The 26,787-nt window shown below is 43.1% G+C and overlaps 1 protein-coding gene across 1 annotated transcript in view; it reads left to right on the top strand.

Moving 5' to 3' along the window:
• The window catches only part of LOC126248613 (congested-like trachea protein), a 161,008-nt gene that overhangs the window by 65,061 nt on the left and 69,160 nt on the right, over positions 1-26,787 (top strand). The gene's annotated exons all lie outside the window — the stretch shown is intronic.

The raw sequence follows: 26,787 nt of genomic DNA, 5'->3' as shown, positions 1-26,787 counted from the left end.
TGCCTGTAGCCAACCTGTATGCGTGCTAGGCACAGTGGACCTGGAGTTGTAGGCTGTGGTGTGATTTCGTACGACAGCAGGAGTGCTTTCGTGGTTAACCCACGCACCCTGACTGCAAAATTGTACGTCAGTCTGGTGGTTTGACCTGCTGCACTGCCATTCACTGAGGCTTTTTGCGGATGATGCTGTGGTATATCGAGAGGTTGTAACAATAGAAAATTGTACTGAAATGTAGGTTGATCTGCAACGAATTGACGCATGGTGCAGGGAATGGCAATTGAATCTTAATGTAGACAAGTGTAATGTGCTGCGAATACATAGAAAGAAAGATCCCTTATCATTTAGCTACAATATAGCATGTCAGCAACTGGAAGCAGTTAATTCCATAAATTATCTGGGAGTAGGCATTACCAGTGATTTAAAATGGAATGACTATATAAAATCAATCGTCGGTAAAGCAGATGCCAGACTGAGATTCGTTAGAAGAATCCTAAGAAAATGCAGTCCGAAAACAAAGGAAGTAGGTTACAGTACACTTGTTCGCCCACTGCTTGAATACTGCTCACCGGTGTGGGATCCGTACCAGATAGGGTTGATAGAAGAGATAGAGAAGATCCAACGGAGAGCAGCGCGCTTCGTTACAGGATATTTAGTAATCGCGAAAGCGTTACGGAGATGATAAACTCCAGTGGAAGACTCTGCAAGATAGACGCTCAGTAGCTCGGTACGGGCTTTTGTTGAAGTTTCGAGAACATACCTTCACCGCAGAGTCAAGCAGTATATTGCTCCCTCCTACGTATATCTCGCGAGGAGACCATGAGGATAAAATCAGAGAGATTAGAGCCCACACAGGCATAACGACAGTCTTTCTTTCCACGAACAATACGAGACGAATAGAAGGGAGAACCGATAGAGGCACTCAAGGTACCCTCTACCACACACCGTCAGGTGGCTTTCGGAGTATGGATGTAGATGTAGATTCATGAACAGCATTCCAGGGGGTCTTTTCCGACAGGATAACGCTCACCTACATACCGCTATTGTAACACAACAAGCTCTACAGTGTGTCGACATGTTACCTCGGCCTGCTCTTTAATCGGAGACGTCATCGGACAACTTCAGTATCATCCATAACCAGCGTTGACCGTCCCTGTATTGACTGATAAAGTGCAACAGGCACAGAACTCCACCCCACAAACGGACAACCGGTATCTGTACAAAACAATGCATGCAAATTTTCATGCTTGCATTCACCATTCTGGAGGCTACACCGGTTGTTAGGGTACCAAAATTTCACATTTGGAATGGTTTATCTCGCGCTTACATTAACACCTGTGCTCTTCCAATGTTAATCACATAAATATGTTATCTAGACAGTTTGGTGTGGCGATTTTTTTTCACGCCAGTGCGTTATTTGTCTCGTATTGGGATGGAATTGGAGATGCTTTAAAAAAACTCAGCTGGCGAGCAGTCGAAGTTGGATGCCTGATACCTGACGGAAATCTACTTCAGCACTTTCGAGGACCATTTTTCAGGGTTCAGCTACAAATTGCGCACTTCAGAGAAAAATTATGACAGCAGCAGCTCGCACGGAGGCGTATAAGCAGTCATTCTTTTCACACTTCGTCTGTGATGAAAGTGGGAGAAACATGAAGAAATGTTAAAATCTGCCACACACGTTGTAGCTATCTGTACTTCGGGTTACCATAATTTCTGACAAACCGGGACATTCTTTTAGTAAACTCACTGTAAATTGACATAATTTGGGAAGCAGGAACTGGGACAAACCAGGAGGCTTCTCTTAAGCTTGAAAACTGAATTCATCAATGGAAATATTTTCTCGGCTTTGTAGTGACTACCGTCTGTAGCTATGCCAGAATAACGGATCTTTGGAAAATCATCGCATATTTGCTTGACAGTGTCGCGCCCTAACATTGATTTCATAATTGTTGATTTTGTTCTGCCAAACGTCACTTCTTTTTTTGCTGCTTCGGAATCATTAAAATTTTAGAGCTTAACCTGGAACTACTGTCCACCGATTTCATACATTTGATGTTTAACAGTATGATAGCACATTGCTAATTCCGCAACTGTTGCTAACTCCCTCTTTTAAAATGAATTTGAAACGAAATAACTGTCATTTTTAAGTGCTTGCCGAGTAAGCGTTTCATTTACGATGTCCTTAATATCTGCTCTTCTCCCATGTGCAATGGAAACACAACACAACACAAATACACATTCTGCTTCGTAGTCACGTCTTAGTTTCATGAAGAACCAGTCTTGTGAAAATTTTTCTTGGCATGAACACTTCATCTTTGGCATTTTGAGTTCAATTGAAACAAACAAACGCTTTAATAATGCATTAACTGCGATACGGCTCAGAGAGAGAACAACGTCACTGCAAAACTTAAACCGGAGTGAGATAAGGGACACTAATGGAAACTCAGAGTTACCGCGCAGTAATACTCCTCAAGAGAGTCTGTTAACGGTGATAACAGCTTCCGTTATTTAGCTTAACAGCCGGAGCTGGAAATGTAGATCCACGCAAGAATTTGGAGAAAAATAGGTAGTATGAGAATATTTCTCTGAAATCCGAAACCCGGGACAATGTGCTGTCCCGAAAATATATTTCGGGGGACAGCTTTCTTTAATCTGAAAATGGGACCTCTAGCAACCATGTAGCAGGTACGCAGCTGGCTTGTCAGACTTGTTGAATGTTATTTACATAGATGCTGTGCAAATGCCATATAGTGTTGGAGCGATTCAGAGAAACACTCTTCCTCGTCGTTTCGAATCGTCCACAATCTTCATCAAAATTGACTTTATCGTCTCGGAGTACAGTGAGCGAATTGGAACAGGCAACAACGAGCGACATGGTCCTTCCGCTCAGTTCCCTCATCCCCCATAAGAACTTCAAAAATGAAGGTTCCTCTGTGCTGCTTCATGAAGCAAACGGACGTTGCAGTCGGACTGAGTGGGTATCGCAAAGCAGACAAAAACTTGAGCTGAGGACTGATGCGCTTTGCCCAGTTCGTCATTGATGCGCTTTGCCCAGCTCGTCATTTCCATTTCATTTGTGAAATGCTGCTGAATCGAACTACAAAGGCGTACACAGAGGTGACAAAAAATTCATAGGACACCACGTAATATCGTGTGTAGTGCAGCTACTCGATGTGGCATGGACTCAACAAGTCAATGGGGAAGACCTCTACAGAAATATTGAGGCATGCGGCTTCTATAGCCGCCCATAATTACGAAAGTGTTGTCGGTGCAGGATTTTGTGCACGAATTGACTTCTCGATTATGTCCCATAAATATTCGATGGGATTCATGTTGGGCGATCTAAGTGGCACAAATTGTTCGCATTGTGCAGAATGTTCTTTAAACCAATTGCGAACAAGTGTGGCCCAGTGTCATGGCGCATTGTCATCCATAAAAGTCCAATATTTGGGAACATGAAGCCCATGAATGGTTGCAAATGATCTCCCAAATAGCCGAACATAACCGTTTCCCGTCAATGATCGGTTCAGGTAGATCACAGATCCATTCTATATGAACACATCCCACACCGTTATGGGTCCACCATCAGTTGGTACAGAGCCTTGTTGACAACTTGCTCCATGGCTTCGTGGTGTCTGCGCCACACTCGAACCCTACCATCAGCTTTTACCAACTGAAATCGGGACTCATCTGATCAGACCACGGTTTTCCATTCATCTAGGGTCCAACCGATATGGTCACGAGCCCAGGAGAAGTGCTGTAGGCGATATTGTGCTGTTAGCAAAGGTTTTCGCGTCGGACGTCTGCTGCCATAAGCCATTAACGCCAAATTTCGTCACACTGCCATAACGGATATATTCGTCGTACGTCCCACATTTGTTTCTGCGATTATTTTACCCAGTGCTGTTCGCCTGTTACCACTGACAACTCTACGCGAACACCGCTGCTCTCGGTCCTCGAGTGACGGCCGTCGGCCACTGCGTTGTCCGTGATGGCATGTAATGCCTGCAAGTTGGTATTCTCTGCCCTCTCTTGACACTGTGGATGTCGGAATATTTAATTCCCTAATGATTTTCGAAACTAATGTCCCATGCCTCTAGCTCCAACTACCATTCCATGTTCAAAGTCTGTTAATTCCCCTCGTGCGGTCATAACCGCTTCGGAAACCTTTTCCCATGAATCTTCATAATACAAACGACAGCTCCGCCAATGCCTTGCCCATTCATGCCTTGGGTAAGCGATACTGCCGCCATAACGCTATCCCATGAGTTTTGTCACCTCAGTGTATAAAGACGGTGAGTGCCGCACGCATAGTGATAGATGTTCCACCGCCAGGCCACTACGTCAGCTGCGGCCCCGTAGCAGTCAAGTGTAGATTGAAATTGCTTTGTGATTGACATTTCAACAAGGCGAGTGGTAGGGGTCAGGCGTCAGCCAGGCGTAGTTCGTTCTCGATCGGCACGTGGTCGCTGTGTTGCCTGTTTTGGAGGTTACACGCAGCGCCTCGTGACGCGTGAAGGACTTCATGCCGGCAACACTGTCCCCGCCACTGCCATCGTCCAGCTGCAAAGTAATTTTGTTCAGAGAATAAACCACTATTGGATTAAGCAACATGTCTGCGGAGATTGTACTAAATCCCTTTAAGAACAATCACGACATGTAGAGTGTCAGCAAATATTTTGGGCGAAGTCCAGAAAAAAAATGCTGTCACTTTTTTGTCACTTGAATAGCGTTTCAACGTAAGTTGGCTTCATTTTCTCAAAGTAGGACAAGTCCACAGGCGCCAAATACGTGCTTTATTGCGAACTACTATCAGGCTTCGTCCGGTTTGACGTGACACTCTTGACCATAGGTCACATTTGTCAATTGGAGGTGGTCCCACCACCGTAAGCGTCCAGAGAGAAGAGGGGGCACTAGCCCGAGCCTGGAATTTTATTCATTACAGAATTCCTACTACTTTCTAAAAGTGATTGTGATGCTACTAATTAAATTTAGCACTGTCGAGCGCAACAGCGAACTCTGTGACTAAAAAGTTGAGTTCCTTGCTTGTCAGGCTATTCACGGTAAATTATAGTTTCCTAGGTGCGGTGACAGTCTTCCTAGTTTCCCAGTCGTGGTGGATGCGAATCTTTGCAGCACATGGCGATGTGGAGTCCCTCGAATTTCTGCTCTCTCGCATCCTCATACTGTAGTTATCGAGCTGCAGAAAGGGACAGCTATTCCAACACCTAGCAAATAGTAAACGTGTTTGCGGTATACTTGCCAGGCACCCGTCATCAGTTCCGAAAAGGACGGACTACCTTCCTCCAGCTGGACAACTTAATGACAACAGTGATTTACTGTTCGTCTGTAGACAAGGAATACCCCCCGCCCCAAAGACAATCTGAGACTATATTCAGTTTTACACTGTAGAGGGTTTGTAGTAAGCAATGAAAGACATGGCTGTGCTGTGTTGTAGGTGTGTTCAATTTTGGACCCCAAATCCATGAGTCGAAAAAAATAAATACTTTTGTTCTCCGCTAGAAGATAGACGAATTTTAATATTTCAAGGTCAGGAAGATGTCCTACTTGTAAGGGCGACGAGGCAGTGACTAACAGTGTAAGGTGCAACCTGCAGAAAATAAGAATCTGCAGCCCAGTCAGGCACGCCTTAACAACAGTAAAGCGTCAGACCGGACAGATGAAGATGTTTTGAAGCTTTCTTGCACTAATTTCCCATAAGTCAAATTCTCCCAAAACACACAAAAATGTAGCTTTCAAAATAGGCAATTTTTATGCCAATGGATATTCGAAAATAAGGCATGAAAATAACGCAACAAACCCACTAAATTACTCGCTTTATAAGCAAGTGTTAGACAAGTAGATGATATCAGTCGAATAAACAGTTAAGTTATTCTTTTGTCTTCACTTTGAGGCATGTAAATCACTGGCATTTTCTGCGAGTTACTTTGTCGATACCTTATAGGATTTCTCCTATGTATCTGACTTTTTTCCTAGCCTATATCTTTAATTCTGTCATCCAATATCTTTATATAAACAAAAATAACTTTTGTGAACATTTTCTGGCTTTTTCTAACTCGTTGAATAAGCTGTGTTCGATGATACGGGGGGATGTAATTACAGATTCTTAAATGAAAATGTGGTATTCACATTCATAATATAAAATTATGTATTTTTCGTATATGTTTACCTTTTTAAGTATCCAAGTAATTATCTTCAAAAAATTTTAAATGTGTAATTATCAAACTTTTGAGATACGTTATATGTGCTTTGTGTCCAATTATGTCCTTAGGGCATAACACATTCTCAAACGCAAAGAATCTGTTATCAGTAGTAGTAGTTAATGATGATGATGATGATGATGATGATGATGATGATGATGATGATGATGATTTAAATCCAAATAGAGGTGTTTTGCAGGATATGCTTCCTGCAACCACCCTAGAAGGAAAAGAAAGACAGAGGATGAGATGGTCAGATGAAGTTAATCGACGCCTCATGTTCTGTTATTACCAAGCAACAAACCTAGGAACCAACACAACTGGATACAGATCACAAGTATACACAACATTTATTATCAGATACCCAGAATTAAAATTTTTAACAGAACAACGACTAGCTGATCAGATCCGTGTAATAATCAAAAATAACAGGATACCCCAGTCAGAATTAGAAAACATCAAACAACAAGTACAACAAATACTGGAACAAAATAATGTGCAATCAGAAGAAGAAGAACATACAGTAATGGACTCAAACATCCCAGAGCAAACAAACAAAGAACAACACGCATCAAATAAACAATCAGAGGAAAACGAAATCTTAAGACAGCCACCAGAACAAGCACAAATAGAACACGAAGTGACACACATGTTAGATATAGAAGAAAAATTTCAGCTGACATATATAGAATACAAAGACACAAATACAGACATTAGACCATTCTTGCAAAGACCGCCAAATAACCCACAAGTCGAAACAACAATAAAAACTATCAATACAATCATACACAACAAAAAAAAATGAAAACACAACTATGGAAGAGTTACAACTACTGGTTTATATAGGAGCACTCACTACACTAAATATACACACTAGGCAGAGATCAGAACCAACCAACACACAGAAGAAACCCAGAAAACCAGCATGGCAACACAGGCTACAGATCAGAATAGAAAAACTGAGAAAGGACCTCGGACAGCTAACACAATTTATAAGAAATGAAATGCCAGAAAAAAAACGAAAAAGGTTAGGTAAAATCTCACAACAAGAAGCGATAGAGCAATTAGATGAAAAGAAACAGAAATTACAAGCATTAGCCAAACGACTCAGAAGATACAAAAAAAGTGAAAATAGAAGGAAACAAAACCAAACATTCAACACAAACCAAAAGAAATTTTACCAGACAATAGATAACACACACATTAAAATAGACAATCCACCAAACATAACAGACATGGAACACTTCTGTAGCAACATATGGTCAAACCCGGTACAACATAACAGGCATGCACGGTGGATACAAGCAGAATCAGACACATACAAGATGATACCACAAATGCCTGAAGTGATAATTTTGCAACATGAAGTCACCCAAGCAATTAATTCTACTCACAATTGGAAAGCCCCTGGAAAAGATAAAATAGCAAATTTCTGGCTAAAGAAGTTCACCTCAACACATTCACATCTAACTAAATTATTTAACAGTTACATTGCAGACCCATACATATTCCCTGATACACTTACACATGGAATAACTTATCTGAAACCTAAAGATAAAGCAGACACAGCAAACCCAGCAAAATATCGCCCCATAACATGCCTACCAACAATATACAAAATAATAATTTCAGTCATTACACAGAAATTAATGGCACATACAACACAGAACAAAATTATAAATGAAGAACAAAAAGGCTGTTGCAAGGGAGCATGAGGATGTAAAGAGCAACTGATAATAGATGCAGAGGTGACATATCAAGCTAAAACTAAACAAAGGTCGCTACACTACGCATACCTTGATTACCAAAAAGCTTTTGATAGTGTACCCCACTGATGGTTACTACAAATATTGGAAATATACAAAGTAGATCCTAAATTGATACAGTTCCTAAACATAGTAATGAAAAATTGGAAAACCACACTTAATGTCAAAACAAATTCAAATAATATCACATCACAGCCAATACAGATTAAGCGAGGAATATACCAAGGAGACTCATTAAGTCCTTTCTGGTTCTGCCTTGCTCTGAACCCACTATCCAACATGCTAAATAATACAAATTATGGATACAATATTACTGGAACATACCCACACAAAATCACACATTTGCTATACATGGATGATCTAAAACTACTGGCAGCAACAAATCAACAACTCAACCAATTACTAAAGATAACAGAAGTATTCAGCAATGATATAAGTATGGCTTTTGGAACAGACAAATGTAAGAAAAATAGCATAGTCAAGGGAAAACACACTAAACAAGAAGATTACATATTGGATAACCACAGCGACTGCATAGAAGCGATGGAAAAAACAGATGCCTATAAATATCTAGGATACAGACAAAAAATAGGAATAGATAATACAAATATTAAAGAAGAACTAAAAGAAAAATATAGACAAAGACTAACAAAAATACTGAAAACAGAATTGACAGCAAGAAACAAGACAAAAGCTATAAATACTTATGCTATACCAATATTGACCTACTCATTTGTAGTAGTGAAATGGAGTAACACAGACCTAGAAGCACTCAATACACTTACACGATCACAATGCCACAAATATAGAATACATCACATACATTCAGCAACAGAAAGATTCACATTAAGCAGAAAGGAAGGAGGAAGGGGATTTATCGACATAAAAAACCTACATTATGGACAGGTAGACAATTTAAGAAAATTCTTTATAGAACGAGCAGAAACTAGCAAAATACACAAAGCAATCACTCATACAAATACATCGGCTACACCACTGCAATTTCATAACCACTTCTACAACCCTTTAGATCACATAACATCAACAGATAGGAAGAAAGTAAATTGGAAAAAGAAAACACTACATGGCAAGCACCCGTATCATCTAACACAGCTACACATCAAGACGCATCCAACACATGGCTAAGAAAAGGCAATGTATACAGTGAGACGAAAGGATTCATGATTGCAATACAGGATCAAACAATAAACACCAGATATTACAGCAAGCATATTATTAAAGATCCCAATACCACAACAGATTAATGCAGACATTGCAAACAACGAATAGAAACAGTTGATCACATCACAAGCGGATGTACAATACTAGCAAATACAGAATACCCCAGAAGACATGACAATGTAGCAAAAATAATACATCAACAGCTTGCCTTACAACATAAACTTGTAAAACAACACGTTCCCACATACAAGTATGCACCACAAAATGTACTGGAGAATGATGAATACAAATTATACTGGAACAGAACCATTATAACAGATAAAACAACACCATATAACAAACCTGACATCATACTCACCAATAAAAAGAAGAAATTAACACAACTAATTGAAATATCCATACCCAATACAGCAAATATACAGAAGAAAACAGGAGAAAAAATTGAAAAAGACATCCAACTGGCTGAGGAAGTCAAGGACATGTGGCATCAGGATAAAGTTGACATTATACCAATTATACTTTCAACTACAGGAGTCATACCATGAAATATCCACCAGTACATCAACGCAATACAGCTACATCCAAACTTATATATACAACTACAGAAATCAGTAATTATTGATACATGTTCAATTACCCGAAAGTTCCTAAACGCAATGTAACATATACCGTACAGTTGAAAGGAAGTCACGCTTGATCAAGGTCTGCGTCACTTTTTCAATTTTTAACCAGACATAACGTCTGAGACAAGAAAGAATAATAATAATAATTAATAATAATAATAATAATAACCACGATGACTTTGTAGATCAGTTATAATAAGATTAAAATGATGCGTTGACAGAGGAAATAGTGCAAATTGTCATAGAGCCAGCTAATGAACTTTCCTATGGAGGGCAGCTGAAGACAGTAATTGGGTGGACATGAAGTGAAACAGGAAAGTAAAAATTAACAGATTCATCTTTAGTATCTACAGTTTGGCAAAAGTAATCAGTAGATTTGTTTGAAACGGAAAGCTTACAATCAGTGTGCATTACCAGTTTCATATTAAGGCAGTGAGACATTGACTTCTATTACACGCAAACCATCCAAAAACGGAGAATTGCTCAGCAAGCAATGAAGAGATGCGTGTTGGGAATTAAGAAGGGACAGTGGAAACAAATGGATCAGGTTACAGGCTGCACTGAAATACCTAATTATGATGGTAATGAAAATTAAATTGATGTCATGGAGACGTATAGCGAGGCGAACGGAAGATAGATGGACAAAAGAAATTTTTTACTGCATTGTAGGAAATAAGACATAGACCACGGCCAAATTGAAGATATGTAGATGAGATAGACATGCAAGAGCAGTACGGATGTATATGGCGGAAGACAACTGCGTAGAAAGTTTACACAAGGTAAACCTACAGTTTCAGTTTTAATCTCTACTTATTCATCCCAGTGCGACACATTTTTCCCAACTATGGACGACTCGGCAGGCACACAGGTTGTAGAAGTCTGCATTTTAGGCTGCTCAGGAAACGTTCCGCATAGAAAATCACCTCGTCGTTCTGGAAATACCTGCTACGCTTCAGTTAATTTATTCGATGAATGAGGAAGAAGTCACTTTGTACCATGTCAACAGAATGCGGGGGCGACGGAAAATTTGATTGCGCAGAGGGGCAGACAGCACAATGAGCTGCTGTTTGAGCAGCCGCGGGCGGCTACTTTTGTCACGTTCAAAATGTTGTGCAAGAGGATGAAAACTGATCCACGGCTAATTTTTCATTTTTTCCGCTTTCGATTGAGATCACTGGTCTTAGAGCACCAGGCCTCTACTTCTCCTGCGATTTCAAATTCTTCAGAGAAGAGGTGTGCCACTTCGTTCCTCGTCATTCGGACTTAATTTACCACACACGAGGTGCCTGCTCTAGAGATGGGCAAACTCGTTCATCCTTGGGAAGTAGTTCACTGGTGATCGCTCTTTTTTGGGAACCGTTCATTTTTACTCGTTCACCGTTCATTTGTGCTTGGTATACGGTTCTTATGAAAAACTGAAAATTAGTAGCATAGGTGACTTAAGATGGAAGGCGCTAAGAGGGGGCACTTGCCTCCGCTCTGGGGTACAGAGTTTTTATTCATAACAAAATTCTCACACACTTGTAATTTTCGTGATTCTGCAAAGCCTCTAGTTTAGCCAACTGCAGCGTTATGTGGCTGATCGCAGTAAAATAATGTAAGTGCACGAGAAACTGGTCCCGAGTACATACTGCTCGCCAATTACACACGATTTGTTGACCGCTACGAGCAGAATAGATAAACATGTAATAATTAGGCAGTGAAGCAATAACAAATAAGCTAATGCAAACAACTACTTCGAAATAATAAATGACGATTGGTAGGCGACAATGAGCAGTCTAGTATTCGGGGCCAATTTTTCGTGCGCCTGTAGGCCTACCACTGAAATGATATTGTAGAAGTTGTCATATTCTCTTCAGAAAATGTAACGCGGACTTTATTCGGTTGTAAGTCGGTCTGCCTTCCATAACAGTGAACATGCTCTTTTACCTTCGATCAAAAAAAGACGGAAAGTGGCCACTCGGGTGTGCCGCGTCGACTTTCTTTGCATGTGTAATAATAAAATCTTGCCTTTTTGCAAGTATTTCTTCTGCTTTTATTGAAATAGTGAAGTAAGCTGATATGCCGTTTGTTGCCTGAAAAGGTGTGTGTTACATACCACGTAATTTACGTAATTATAAAATACATTTTAACTACTGGTCATGGACGCTGAATAGAATACGAAAAGAACCAGAAGTTATGAGATGTCGGCAGTGGAACTGCGACGAGTGGCCACGCGAAGGACGACGAGTCCGATCGAGGGAGACAGAGACAGATGCGAACGGGACCGAGGCTGGAACAAGACAGGCCGACGTGCCGTTGCGGGAACGAGATCGACCATTTCCCATTCCCGTGAACTATAAGTAGAAAGCCACGACCGAAGTGAACTATAAAAGACCGTTCCTTAGAATTCGTTCATCGCTCGTTCCGTTCATCTTGATGAACCGTTCCTTTGGATCCGTTACTTCCCGAACGACCCATCTCGTCTGCTCTGCTCCACCTGACCGCTGTGTCGTGTCATACGATGGTGCGTTGTTATCATACACTTCCGCCTACTCGGCGCGGATGGGTGCAGCGTTGTTCATCATCAGATGCAGAAAAAGCATTACCGCACGATACTCACTTCATGAGTGAGTTGCACTGGTTTGGGTCTTTGGTGCGTGCTGTGGTACTCGGACGCTGGTATTTAGTGTGTACGGGATCGCACGCATGTACCTGCAAACAAACAAACAAAAAAGAATAATTACATAACTATATTTTCGGCGCGCGATAATTAAAATTTTTACTACCTCTCGTAGATGAGGCCTTTGGCCAACATCAAATGACAAATGGATTTAGATTTGCATGTATATAATCTCCACGGCAGGAAATAAACGTTACATTGTATGTGGCGAAAATTTTTGTCACCATCGATCTGCTCTGTGGCAGTGGTCCAGCATTTATATGAAATACGGAATTGGTGGGGGGGGGGGGGGGGAGGAGGAGGGAAAGGGAAGAGAAGGGAATGGACGGGAAGGGTTAGGCGGGAAGTGGGAATTCAGGACTTCCAGCCGCACAGAGCGTTGTGGTAATGAAATGGCGAAAGTTGAAAATTTGTGCCGGGCCCGCACTCGAACGCGGATTTACCGCTTCTCGTAAGCGGCTGCCTTAACCGCTTTTTTTCCGTAGTATTTGGTCATAGTGGACGTCACATGACATGCGTTGAAGTTCGTTGTTGGTCCTTTCACTCAGTTTTTTTAGTACATCAACATCTACATTTATACTCAAGCCACCCAACGGTGTGTGGCGGAGGGCACTTTACGTGCCACTGTCATTACCTCCCTTTCCTGTTCCAGTCGCGCATGGTTCGCGGGAAGAACGACTGCCGGAAAGCCTCCGTGCACGCTCGAGTCTCTCTAATTTTACATTCGTGATCTCCTCGAAAGGTATAAGTAGGGGGAAGCAATATATTCGATACCTCATCCAGAAACGCACCCTCTCGAAACCTGGCGAGCAAGCTACACCGCGATGCAGAGCGCCTCTCTTGCAGAGTCTGCCACTTGAGTTTGCTAAACATCTCCGTAACGCTATCACGGTTACAAAGTAACCCTGTGACGAAACACGCCGCTCTTCTTTGGATCTTCTCCATCTCCTCTGTCGACCCGACCTGGTACGGATCCCACACTGGTGAGCAATACTCAAGTATAGGTCGAACGAGTGTTTTGTAAGCCACCTACTTTGTTGATGGACTACATTTTCTAAGGACTCTCCCAATGAATCTCAACCTGGCATCCGCCTTACCAACAATTAATTTTATATGATCATTCCACTTCAAATCGTTCCGCACGCATACTCCCAGATATTTTACAGAAGTAACTGCTACCAGTGTTTGTTCCGCTATCATATAATCATACAATAAATGATCCAACTTAGCACATGCTGCAATGCAGCGTCCCTCGTCCATTAATTCCAACTAGCAAATTGATTCCCGTAGGAGTTCGTGCGATATTAGTGCATCCACACTGAAACAAACGCCAAGGAGCCGTGGCACTCTGACAGAAATGTATGTAGTGAGTGGTTCAGCAGTTCACTACGTACGTGTTTTTGCGCCCTGACGTTTAATGTCTCTGTGAAAAGAGGTGGCAGAATGAATTAGACTCGTGCTGCAAATATACTTACCAGATAGCTACATTCAGTTAGTGGGTTGTCATCTTCAAAGTACGATCCATTTGAGTTCACACGTTTACATTCGTTCCTTCCACTGCTGAAAGCATTTCTGCGTATCTTTCCGTAAGGCTCCACAGGAGCAACACCATTAGATTTTGATGAACCTTGTCATAGCGTAAGGACACTTGGAGGTCTATATTTTAGGTTGTTGATCATAGGCTGCCTGCATAAAGGGTGAGCAAAGTATATTTGGCCCCAAAAATGTTTCAGTATTTATTGAAAACGTATCTGAACAGCAACAAGATAATGCATTAATCGTGAATAGTAGTTATGTCTGGCATCTACTGCAAAGAACAGTCTGTTCAGTAAGAGATACTCACTTTTTGTCACACATTTTCTGGGTCAGTTTTATTTAGCTCCATTAGAAACTCCTTTTGCTCGACTATTTGAACAGTTTGTTTCGAGATATCACCCTCAGCCAATAACGGGAAGGGTACGAAAAGTAGTCAGACCATGTTAAACAATTGTCATAATTTTATGTTGCTTTGGGAAATACTCGTAGCTGGCCGCGGTGGCCGTGCGGTTCTAGGCGCTTCAGTCCGGAACCGCGCGACTGGTACGGTCGCAGGTTCGAATGCTGCCTCGGGCATGGATGTGTGTTATGTCCTTAGGTTAGTTAGGTTGAAGTAGTTCTAAGTTCTAGGGGACTAATGACCTCAGATGTTACGTCCCATGGTGCTCAGAGCCATTTGAAATACTCGTAGTTGTTTTAATAGTCGAATACGTCTCTGGCTACCGAAATTTCACTTATCTGGCACGACGCATGAGATAAACGTATTGCAGTACCACAGGAGCTGCGCGGATAAGACGAACAAGATTTCACGAAATGTCATAGGTATGACGCCGATAATCGGTAAATCGAAACAACAAGGCTTAACTAAGAATGCCGGCCTGGGCTTTTAACGCACAGCAATGGATATGCAAAACACTAGGATTTCACAGAATCCTCCTGTCCTGTTTCTAAACTCTTCCCATGCGTGTAAAATAAGTCTTCTCTACCAATTTAACTGTTTAAACCATATATATTTGCCTGTTACAAGGACTTTTAAATTATCACGTCTTTAAGGTATTCCACAACTGCAGATACGTACCCGTATTTTCCTCAACATTACTAAGTCACATTCTGAAGTGCAATAACCTTTCATAACATATCATCTGGCAACATAACAAGCCTATTTCTTTTTAATTCACCATAGCGCCACAAAATGCAGACAGCGGGAAGTAAAGAGAATCTAGCCTTGGCGGCTGACTTATTGCTGTTCGGAGAGACGGCTTTAAAGTGGCCTTATTGCAACAGTCAGAAGTGGTTATAAGTCGGAAAGATGATCTCTCGGACAAGTTGATATAACGAAATTTCACCGTCATCAAAAATTATGAGTTAATGTAACCGTGCCGGTCATCGGGTAGAATTCTGGAGGTTCCAGATAGGAGCGACATTTTTCCTCGTCCCAATCATTCCAGGACTGTCCCGATCCAGCCAGCCACTTGTCAAAATGACACTGGTGAGCCAAAAACACTATGACTACCAGCTTAATAGCTTGTTTGTCCGTCGTTGTAACGAAATACACACTGATCCTGCGTATCAGGTTCAAATGGCTCTGAGCACTGTGGGACTTAACATCTGAGGTCATCAGTCCCCTAGACTTAGAATTACTTAAGCGTAACTAACCTACGGACATCACACACATCCATGCCCGAGGCAGGATTCGAACCTGCGACCGTAGCGGTCGCGCAGTTCCAGACTGAAGCGCCTAGAACCGCTCGGTCACAAGGCCGGCTGCGTATCATGGATCCGACAGTTTATTAGTAGGTTTGTGGAGGTACGTGACATTAAATGTCTACGCACAGGTCATGTAATTGGCATAAATAACGGACCGCTGATTTGTCTACGCTGTGAAGGCGCCCCAGGTGCATTCCATAGTATACAGGGTGAGTCACCTAACATTACCGCTGGATATATTTCGTAAACCACATCAAATACTGACGAATCGATTCCACAGACCGATCGTGAGGAGAGGGGCTAGTGTAATTGGTTAATACAAACCATAAAAAAATGCACGGAAGTATGTTTTTTAACACAAACCTACGTTTTTTTAAATGGGACCCCGTTAGTTTTGTTAGCACATCTGAACATATAAACAAATACGTAATCAATGCCGTTTGTTGCATTATAAAATGTTAATTACATCCGGAGATATTGTAACCTAAAGTTGACGCTTGAGTACCACTCCTCCGCTGTTCGATCGTGTGTATCGGAGAGCATCCAAAGGGAACGGTGGTGGACCTTAGGTACAGAAGAGACTGGAACAGCACATTACGTCCACATGCTAACACCTTTTTATTGGTCTTTTTCACTGACGCACATGTACATTACCATGAGGGGTGAGGTACACGTACACGTACACACGTGGTTTCCGTTTTCAATTACGGAGTGGAATAGTGTGTGTCCCGACATGTCAGGCCAATAGATGTTCAATGTGGTGGCCATCATTTGCTGCACACAATTGCAATCTCTGGCGTAATGAATGTCGTATACGCCCCAGTACATCTGGTGTAATGTCGCCGCAGGCTGCCACAATACGTTGTTTCATATCCTCTGGGGTTGTAGGCACATCACGGTACACATTCTCCTTTAACGTACCCCACAGAAAGAAGTCCAGAGGTGTAAGCTCAGGAGAACGGGCTGGCCAATTTATGCGTCCTCCGCGTCCTATGAAACGCCCGTCGAACATCCTGTCAAGGGTCAGCCTAGTGTTAATTGCGGAATGTGCAGGTCACCATCATGCTGATACCACATACGCCGACGCGTTTCCAGTGGGACATTTTCGAGCAACGTTGGCAGATCATTCTGTAGAAACGTGATGTATGTTGCAGCTGTTTGGGCCCCTGCAATGAAGTGAGGACCAATGAGGTGGTCGCCAATGATTCCGCACCATACATTTACAGTCCACGGTCGCTGTCGCTCTACCTGTCTGAGCCAGCGAGGATGGTCCACGGACCAGTAATGCATGTGCCGTAGATTCACTGCCCCGTGCTTTGTGAAACCCGCTTCATCGGTAAACAGGTAGAACTGCAACGCATTCTCTGTTAATGCCCATTGACAGAATTGCACTCGATGATTAAAGTCATCACCATGTAATTGCTGATGTAGCGACACATGAAACGGGTGAAAGCGGTGAAGATGCAGTATGCGCATGACACTACTTTGACTCAGTCCACCGGCTCTCGCAATGTCCCGTGTACTCATTTGTGGGTTCATGGCAACTTGCGTGCTACGACCATACCTGTTGCATACAGTTGGCGGTAGATGTTTTGCAATGTGCGGCACGTTGGATGCTCTCTGTCCGGGTACCGTTCTGCATACACCCTGCAGGCTTCAACTGCATTTCGTCGACACTCGCCATAGATGAGTATCATCTCCGCCTTTTCAGAGTTCAAATACACCATGGTCACAGTTCCTACAACACTACACTATCACAGACGTCTGGTAACACGGTGTACTACAGTTGGTCTGCGTGCGGAGACGGATGCAGAATAACAATAGCAGCAAGCGCTACATGCGGACACTGCGACAGCTAGACCAAACCACAACAGTGCACTACAGCCACACTCGTAAACACGGTCGTCATCGTAAACATGTCCCTGCAGATACTGCTCGCCGACCGTGGCCCGTGTTCGTTACAACACGCAACTGAACGTCGGAGGTTTCAAGCGTCAACTTTAGGTTACAATATCTCCGGATGTAATTAACATTTTACAATGCAACAAACGGCACTGATTACGTATTTGTTTATATGTTCAGATGTGCTAGCAAAACTGGCGTGCTTCCATTTAAAAAAACGTAGGTTTGTGTTAAAAAACATACTTCCGTGCATTTTTGTATGGTTTGTATTAAACAATTACACTAGGCCCTCTCCTCACGTTCGGTTTGTGGAATCGGTTCGTCAGTATTTGATGTGGTTTACGAAATATATCCAGCGGTAACGTTAGGTGACTCACCCTGTATACATCAAGCGAATTTGGTCCCTGAAACATCTGTGTGAGTTCACTATAATGCTCCACAAACCACTGTAGCGCGGTTATGGCTCAGAGACACGGACGATTATACTTCTGAAGGATGACATCACCATTGGGGAAGACAACAAGCATGAGGGGTTGCAGGTGGTTCGCAGCTGTCAGCGTGTCTTCGATTCCTATCACAGATCCCACGCAAACGCAGGAGAATGTCTCCCACAGCATAATACTGCGTCCTTGGCGTGTTGCATGTTTCGAGCTATCATTCACCTTGATGACAGCTTTTGTGGAGACGACCATCGACCTAGTGTAGCAAAAAAATGATTCATCTGAAGAGCCGATACGTTTCCATTCGTCGACGGTCGCACTCCATTGTTTGGATGGTTGCTTTGGGGGAGGTGACCAAACGGCGAGGCCATCTGTCCCATTGGATGAGGGAAGGATGGGGAAGGAAATCGGCCGTGCCTTTTCAAAGAAGCCATCCCGGCATTTGCCTAAAGCGATTTAGGGAAATCACTGAAAACCTAAATCAGGCTGGCCGGACGCGGGTTTAAACCGCGTCCTCCCGAATGCGAGTCCAGTGTGCTAACCACTGCGCCACCTCGCTCAGTGACTCGCGATGGTCTGGTGCCTACTGCAGTCGTAAATGACGAAATTTCCTGGGGGTAAAGACCACTGTCTTGAGTAGTATTAGCGGAAGATTTTTTTAAAGAGTTTAAGGATGATTTGGGTACCAAAAAGTGCAACGAGAGACGTAACTTCGGGATACTTCAGCGCCTCTGTCCTTTCATTAGTCACCCCTCCACTCCTAGTGGTGATGACTGGGTGTTGTGTGATGTCCTTAGGTTAGTTAGGTTTAAGTAGTTCTAAGTTCTAGGGGACTGATGACCATAGCTGTTAAGTCCCATAGTGCTCAGAGCCATTTGAACCATTTGAACTCCTAGTGCTGCGGCAGGTAGACCAGGCCGATAGTCAGGCCACGGGCCTGCGCCGCAGACTTCACTATTACTTTAAAATTTACGGCTGTTGTTTAGACTACCGGACATGTACGAATCTTTCACCGTGTTACCAAATATGGTAAATATGGTGCTATTTACAAACTGCTAACCTTAGATACGGAAGGTGTGTTGGCTGTGACAGGGAGCTGCAACAGTTGACCGATTGCCATTCTCTGAACACGGAAGTCATTTTTTTCCGGCAACTTTTGTTTGCAGTCCACCAGAAAGATTTCATTTTGAGTTTCTCTTCTCTGAATTAATTGAACTAATGAAAGGACATAGGCGCCGAAGTGTTCGGAAGTAACGTCTCTGGTTGCACTATTTGATACCCAAATCATCCTTAAACTCTTTAAAAAAAATCTTCCGCTAATATTATTCAAGCCAGTGGTCATCAAACTTTTTTGCTCAAGAGTCAGTACTGACATTGTAGGGCGGCACCTCGGCCGGATGTATACCGATCTTATTTATTAACTGGTAACCTAAGTAAATTAGTATGTTTGACCCCCAGTATACTAGCTACAGTAAGAACGCGCTGAGCTTGGCGCGGTCCCAAAATACTGATAGTAAAGTCTGAACCATTCGGAACACTTCGTGTTAACTGTTCTGTTTCAGATTGCTGCCACCCTCAGTCACTCCAGATGTTTAGCACAATAACTGCTTGACGAAGTGTTGTCTGTGGGAGCGGAGGATTAATTCATTGGCAGTAATTGTATTTATGCTTTAATGCATTATGCAGTATCAGACAGAATCGCAAATGTGCACTAAATGTTCTGAAGGTCATTTTTCTTCTACTCATTGCGTTGTATCAAAACAGCATTAATTTATGCAGAGAACTGGAAAACAGTATGCTGCTTTATATTTTATTTTAGTTTATAAGCTTGCTTCGGCTTTGTCTTCATCAGTACATGCCCTGACGTCGTAGATGGATATATGCCAAGTTTGAGTAAACCATTATTGCTATCTAAAGTTGTTGGTTGTAATATTATTTCCCGCAACGTTTTAAAGTTGTTCGATAATTTGCTGTTGCAGGTATGTTATAATACCATTCTTACTATCTGACAGTTGTACAAATTCAAGTTTGATAGTTCTTTCTTTACCCAAATATGTACCTCTGTCAGCACATTCAGTCGTGATGTACAGTTGGTGCAGTGTATAGAGTTTTGGGTTAGCATTACAGGAGGTCGAGGGTTCGATCCTGGGTTTGGGCGCATTTTTTTTATTTGCTAATTTCATTTGAAATTTGTGGTAAGGTCTTATGGGACCAAACTGCTGAGGTCATTGATCCCTAAGCTTACACACTACTTAATCTAACTTAGCTAAGGACGACTCACACACCCATGTCCGAGGGAGGACGACTCGAACCTCCGACGGGGAGAGCCGCGCGGACCGTGACAAAACGCCTGCGACCGCGCGGCTACTCTGCGCGGCCTGATTTCATTCTGACATTTCATACTGTAATATACACCGTTTCTTAGGTCACATGTATCCTAAATTTACAAAATTTTGTAACGCTGAACATAACAAATACGTGGTTAGGCAAATAAGAAATAGACAGTTGGAACAAGTGACCTCTCATAGGGCAGAATAACCACAAAAAATTATCAATATCGAGATGCTAAATATGACAGCACGGTACAATAACAGAACATCCACTCGTTATATTAATACATGTAATATGAGCGCTCAGATGTTCCACATTAGCAACCAGTGACAATAATGATGTCCATATTAATGACTGCATGACCTTCACAACAGAATACGTTGTCCTCAGAACAACAGATGTTCAAAGCGACCACCCTGCACATCCAAACATTGCGCAACCCGCCGGATCATACAACTCTGGACCCTTCGCAACAAAGCTGCGTCCTCAGTAACAAGGGCAGCATGGACGCGCGCTGCCTATTCTTCCACATTCGTCGTCAGAGTAGAGTACAAGTGCTCCTTCAGGTGTCCCCACAGGAAGAAATCCAGGTGATTTAGGTCAGGCGAACGCGGTGGCCATACAACTGTACCTCCACGTCCGAGCCATTTCCCTGGAAATATTTTGTCCAAATACTGTCCCACATAATTCCAGAGTGAGGAGGTGCCCCATCATGTTGGAACCGTATCTTCTGCCAAACATGTGGTGGAACATCTTTCAGCGCATCAGGCAGATAGTTTGAGAGGAATGCATGATACCTTCGTGCAGTCAACCGGTCAGGCAACAGGTAGGGGCTCAAACACCTGTCGCCCAATATTCCGACCCAGACTTGGATACCATAGAAAACTTGATATCCACGGTCGCGGGTGACGTTCGGGTTAACCTCACACCAATGGTGCTCATTGTGCATATTGAAGACACCCTCACGAGTGAATGCTGCTTCATCTGTCCATATTACGGCGTTCACTAAGTCATCGTTGATTTCCTGTTGTTGGAACCATTCACAGAATTGCATCCGCTGGTTGCGATCTGCAGGATGCAGGTGTTGCGTGAAAGCATGATAGGGTTGCAGCACGTTAACGACCGTACGTTGGCGAGACACGCAGCTGCCTTGCTAAGCTACGTGTACTTCGCTGAGGTTCTTGGTGTAGAGACCTCCAAAATAGCTTCCACAGTAGCTGGAGTACGGCGAGTCCGTGGACGACCACTGTCACGCGATGATAGAAGGAGAGAACCTGACTCCCGAAGGCGCAGCTCCAGACGACGAAACACATTTTTACCTGGGTGGCTTCGACGAAGATATGTAGCAGCTTGTTCAAGAGCGGCAACACCAGCCCGGTTATCAGATGCACAAGGACCAGAAGCATATCCACATATTCATCATTTGTGTATGTCATACGTCTGCCACACTGGTTTAGAGGTTTACAGTAATTAAATTCGATACGTGTACGCATATACATTGGAGCCTGTCACGCGCGTTACTCCGCTCGCAACTAGTCCCTGTCTGGTGGACAGCGCGTACAGTATGAACACGCCGTCAGTCGTGCGCACTGTTCCACCTAAAGCGCATTACCCCTCCGACAGATACTGTTCTGCATGATTCTACCAGACACCGCTAATTGTGAAATGTTCGGTTTTGGAAACGTGATGTTTCCAAAATCCCATCGATAGAATAATAATAATAATAATAATAATAATAATAATAATAATAATAATACATTAAAGAAAAGAAGTTTCAGAACAGATCACCCCGTAAAAAGACCGGCGCACTTTGGACAAAGGAGAAAAGGGAGAAACATATCTAGAGAATGCAGGATTGCTGGACAAACGTAGTCCCTCTTCAGGCCGAAAAGTTGAGTATCCAGGTCCTTAGCTGGCCCATTCCGAGGAGGAGGAGGAGGAGGAGGAGGAGGAGGAAGAAGAAGAAGAAGAAGAAGAAGAAGAATGCATTGAGATACGTACTAAACAGCATGCATGTTGAAAGGCATTATTAGTGGGGCCATGTCCGACCCCGGTAGCTGAGTGGTCAGCACCACAGAATGTCAAGCCTAAGGGCCCGGGTTCGATTCCCGGCTTGGTCGGAGATATTCTCCGCTCAGGGACTGGGTGTTGTTGTCCTAATCATCATCATTTCATCCCCATCGACGCGCAAGTCGCCGAAGTGGCGTCAAATGGAAAGACTTGTACCAGGCGAACGGTCTACCCGACGGGAGGCCCTAGTCACACCACATTATTATTATAGTGGGGCCATGGTGATAACACACACAAATAGTAAGAATTTCAACATAATTCGCAAAGCACGTTGATAGTCGTACTGATAACGTAAGGCCCTAACGTAATGTAATGGACCTGAACGAGGCGAGAATAGTAGTTGGTACTAAACTATGGGACCATTGGAGGAGGGTACAAAGCAAACATGTTTCGCATCTAGTAGATAAAGTGGAAAGGGATTCTTTCAAAGCTGACCAATCTTACGTTTGCACTTACATACTACAATCGTAGAAATGGAAGTGCAATCGCCGTTGACGATTAAGATGCCAGATACCGTACCTCCTGGACTACATTTACCAAATAAAAAGCATATACCTCAACCCAGGATCGAACCATCGACCTCCTGCATGCTAACTTAAAACTATATCCTCTGCACCAACTGTACAGCACGACTAATATGTACTGACCTAGGTATATACCATACATGTGGTTAAAGTGTTGCCAGATTGCCACTCTTTGCCCTTTACTATAAACACATACTGCATTTGAAGATGACTGCCTCCATAAAGGATATTCACGAATCCATCTTACTTCCATGTCGCAATTTATACCATAGCAGCTGATCTGTGTTAGTTGCACAAGATGGAAGACAAACAATAAAAGATCCCTCCCTCTCACATTCTCTAAGCCCTCAGTGGCCGCACTACTTACCCCTCGAACCCTGCGGTAAGCGGCCAAATTTTATTATCTCATAGCCCAATTCACAGACTTCAATTAAAATTAAGCACATCCTAAAATACTACTCAAATGGCTCTGAGCACTATGGGACTTAACTTCTGAGGTCATCAGTCCCTTAGAATTTAGAACTACTTAAACCTAACTAACCTAAGGACGTCACACATATCCATGCCCGAGGTAGGATTCGAATTTGCGACCGTAGCGGTCGCGCGGTTCCAGATTGTAGCGCCTAGAACCGCTCGGCCACTCTGGCCGGCAAAATAATACGGTCTCTGTATTTTTGTTTCTTATTGAGCAGGAAAACTACACCCTTAAAAAGCAGTTACGGTTAGTTGACGTTTTTAGATTCGGCTTTTATTTGCCAAATGCATATTATTATAAAATGCGCGTGAATACCGCGGTCTGAACGTATACTTGATTCGCCCGCAGTTTGACGACCGCTGACTCGAGCAGGTCTGCGACAGAAGACAGTTGGCTGGTTGGTTCGGGGGAGGGGACCAAACAGCTGGGTCATCTGCCCCATTGGATGAAGGAAGGGTCGGGAAGGAGATTGGTCGTGCCTTTTCAAAGGATCCATTCTGGCATTTGCCTGAAGCGATTTAGGGAAATCACGGAAAACGTAAATCAGAATGACCGGACGCGGCTTTGAACCGTTATCGCCACGAATGACAATCCAGTGCGCTAACCACTGCACCACCTCACTCGGTCAGAACGCTGTGCGAAGCACGATAATGGAGGACTATCACTACTTGTTAATTAAACATTGTTGAGATTTGCAACTGCAGATCAAATTAGTGCTGCTGTCGCACGTCTTTCGACAATATACTACAGCTATTTTCAGAAGTTTAAGTGACCCTTGCAAATAATGCATTTTCGTCAATATGCTTACATGAATGTAAAGTAGGTCGTGGTATATGAACAGCGGCAAACAGATAAACTAGGAAAAAATAACTTACCTCCTTACGATGTTTATTTACAACTATTTCTAAGATATATACTTCATTAAAGCTAGATTATCGTTACCGGTTATGACAGTAGTTTATAGCAGGTATTGTCAGTTTATAATATTACGTTATTTTTACCAGTGTACTTGTTGACTCGTTTCTGAAGCTTCTGCTTCACGGTAAAATACTGCAGTGTACAATGTGCGAGAGAACGCATTTTCAAGTCGAAATATTCTGACACTAGTGTAATAACGAAAAGTGTTTGTCGGCGAGTGATCTGTTGAGTGTGATGTTCGTGAAGTCTCAAAATTCAAAATTTGCAGCTTTTGCAGTATTCTTGCCACTTGGGAGCTCCTTCATTCACTGTTGCCTCAGCTTTCAGGAACTTATCGTGCACAATATTAGAGTAGTCTACATCGTTACTCGGGCACTAACTTCAGTAGTGAAATAAATTTCTTCATCTTTACATTGGACAAAACCTTTCAGTTAGATACAGTAGTTACGGACAGTTCCTTAAGCAGAGTTAAGAGTTGACCTATTGGCAGCATAATGAACATTAGCGAAGGAGTTATCTTCTCTCAAATAAATCATGAAGACTGAAGTTATTTTGGAAAACATTAATCGATACGACCAGACTAGTAAATGAAAAGTTCTTCTGAACAAGCGCCAAGAGTCATGACAAATGCTGCGTCTCGGTGGGTAGAAGTATTCAATCCACCGGCTTTCAAATATAAAGAGGAGAGGTCGAAATATTAACCACTTTCGCTTGTCTGTGCCTCAGTTGCAAATTAATATAATTGTAACTAAATCTGAAAGCATTCACTTGCCACCATCCTCTTTCAGTTACGTATGAGCTTTGTTTGGTCTTGGAGAAAGGCAAATATGAACTAAAGTTTTGCCAAAAGTTCAGCCACTGATGATACCTGTATAGTGCAAATCCATCCACGACTAAGAAGTGATGCAGCTGTTAAATTGGACAAGCAGGAAAAAAGTTTCATTTGTTAAAGACGACACACATTTTGTTGTGGCTAGCCAGAAGGATACAGGGACATGGATTCAAAGTCACTATCAGACTTACCATGATAGAGCTATTCTGCAGTCCAGTTCTGGCTTGTACACATTATTCATGCAGCACATGGAAAAAAATAAAAACCAAGGATCACCCAGAATACGAGACATAGGTAGGGTGTGTGTGTGTGTGTGTGTGTGTGTGTGTGTGTGTGTGTGTGAGAGAGAGAGAGAGAGAGAGAGAGAGATTTAAGAAAGTAAAAGGACTTAGTTTGTGAGGCGGCATTACCACTGAATTAGCCAACATCCACAGTTCATGACCCATCTGAACATGCACCTCATCTGTGATTAAATTTCTGAAATACAACTAGTTTTCTAGATGATTGCTCCTGACTGCTCCACCCATATCGTCCAACCCCCCCCCCCCCCCCCAATCTGCAGCACCAACCACCCCATCCCGCAGCACCTCCTCCCCGCCCCCACCCCCGCCCCCAAACGAATACAATGGCGCCCCCCCTGCCCCTTTTCAGAATTCTGAGCCACTCCCCTCCCCCCCCCCCTGCGAAACCCTTAGAGCCTTCCACTCCCTCCAAAACCTGCGGAGCCTCCCCTGCCCTGCCAAAAACCTGCAGAGTCCCTACAATATCTGTGGAGCCCGCCCCCCCCCCCCAAAAAAAAAATCAGCCGCAACTTCCCCCCTCCCCCCCACCACGAAATCAGCCGCGCATCCCCACTCCCCCCCCCCACCCCACAAAATCAGCCGCTTATCCCCCCCCCCCAATCTGCAGCATCTCCACTCCCCCCTCCCCAAATATAGCGTCAGCCCCCTTCCCACTCCTCACACCTGCCCACACTTCTGTGGCCCGCAATGCCCCCTCCTTGCGAAACAGTACTTGATGACCACCCTTGGTGGCGGTCACCCTCTCCTCATCCCTGTCCTTGTCAGGAACCCTGGCTTGATGCTCCAACCCCTCAGCTCTGCCTGAGGACTTAGCCCCCCTCCATCACACTTCCTCTCCTTCCCCTCTCACCCCCTCCTCAACAAGAACCCTGCCTTGACCGCACCCCACACACCCCCTATGTCCCTCCTCAGGCCCCAACCACACTTCTTGGTCATGTTTATGGGCCACTGATTTGTCCTACTTGCTTTTATTCCATTTTCATGTTGTCAGCACCATCCATCCCTTTTGTATTCAAAGGTCCTTCATGCATAGTGCGCATCATCTCAGTTGATAGATACATGCAAAAGTAAAATCTAAATGTATTGTGCAGTATTACCAAACTAAATTGTATTGATATAGTTTCCTGTCCTTTTTTGTAACATGTTATTTATGTGGTTGGCATCTGGAAATTCCTCCCTTATGAGTAAGGCAAATTCTGAATTATAAATATTTTATGTAGTTTTGCTCAGGGTGTTACCCTAATAAATTGTAATGTCTTTCTTCAACACACAATCTAAGAAACATGAGAAATATAG

This window comes from Schistocerca nitens, chromosome 3, assembly GCF_023898315.1.
Source record: "Schistocerca nitens isolate TAMUIC-IGC-003100 chromosome 3, iqSchNite1.1, whole genome shotgun sequence".
Taxonomy (NCBI): Eukaryota; Metazoa; Arthropoda; class Insecta; order Orthoptera; family Acrididae; genus Schistocerca; species Schistocerca nitens.
This window is presented reverse-complemented; position numbering and strand designations above follow the sequence as displayed.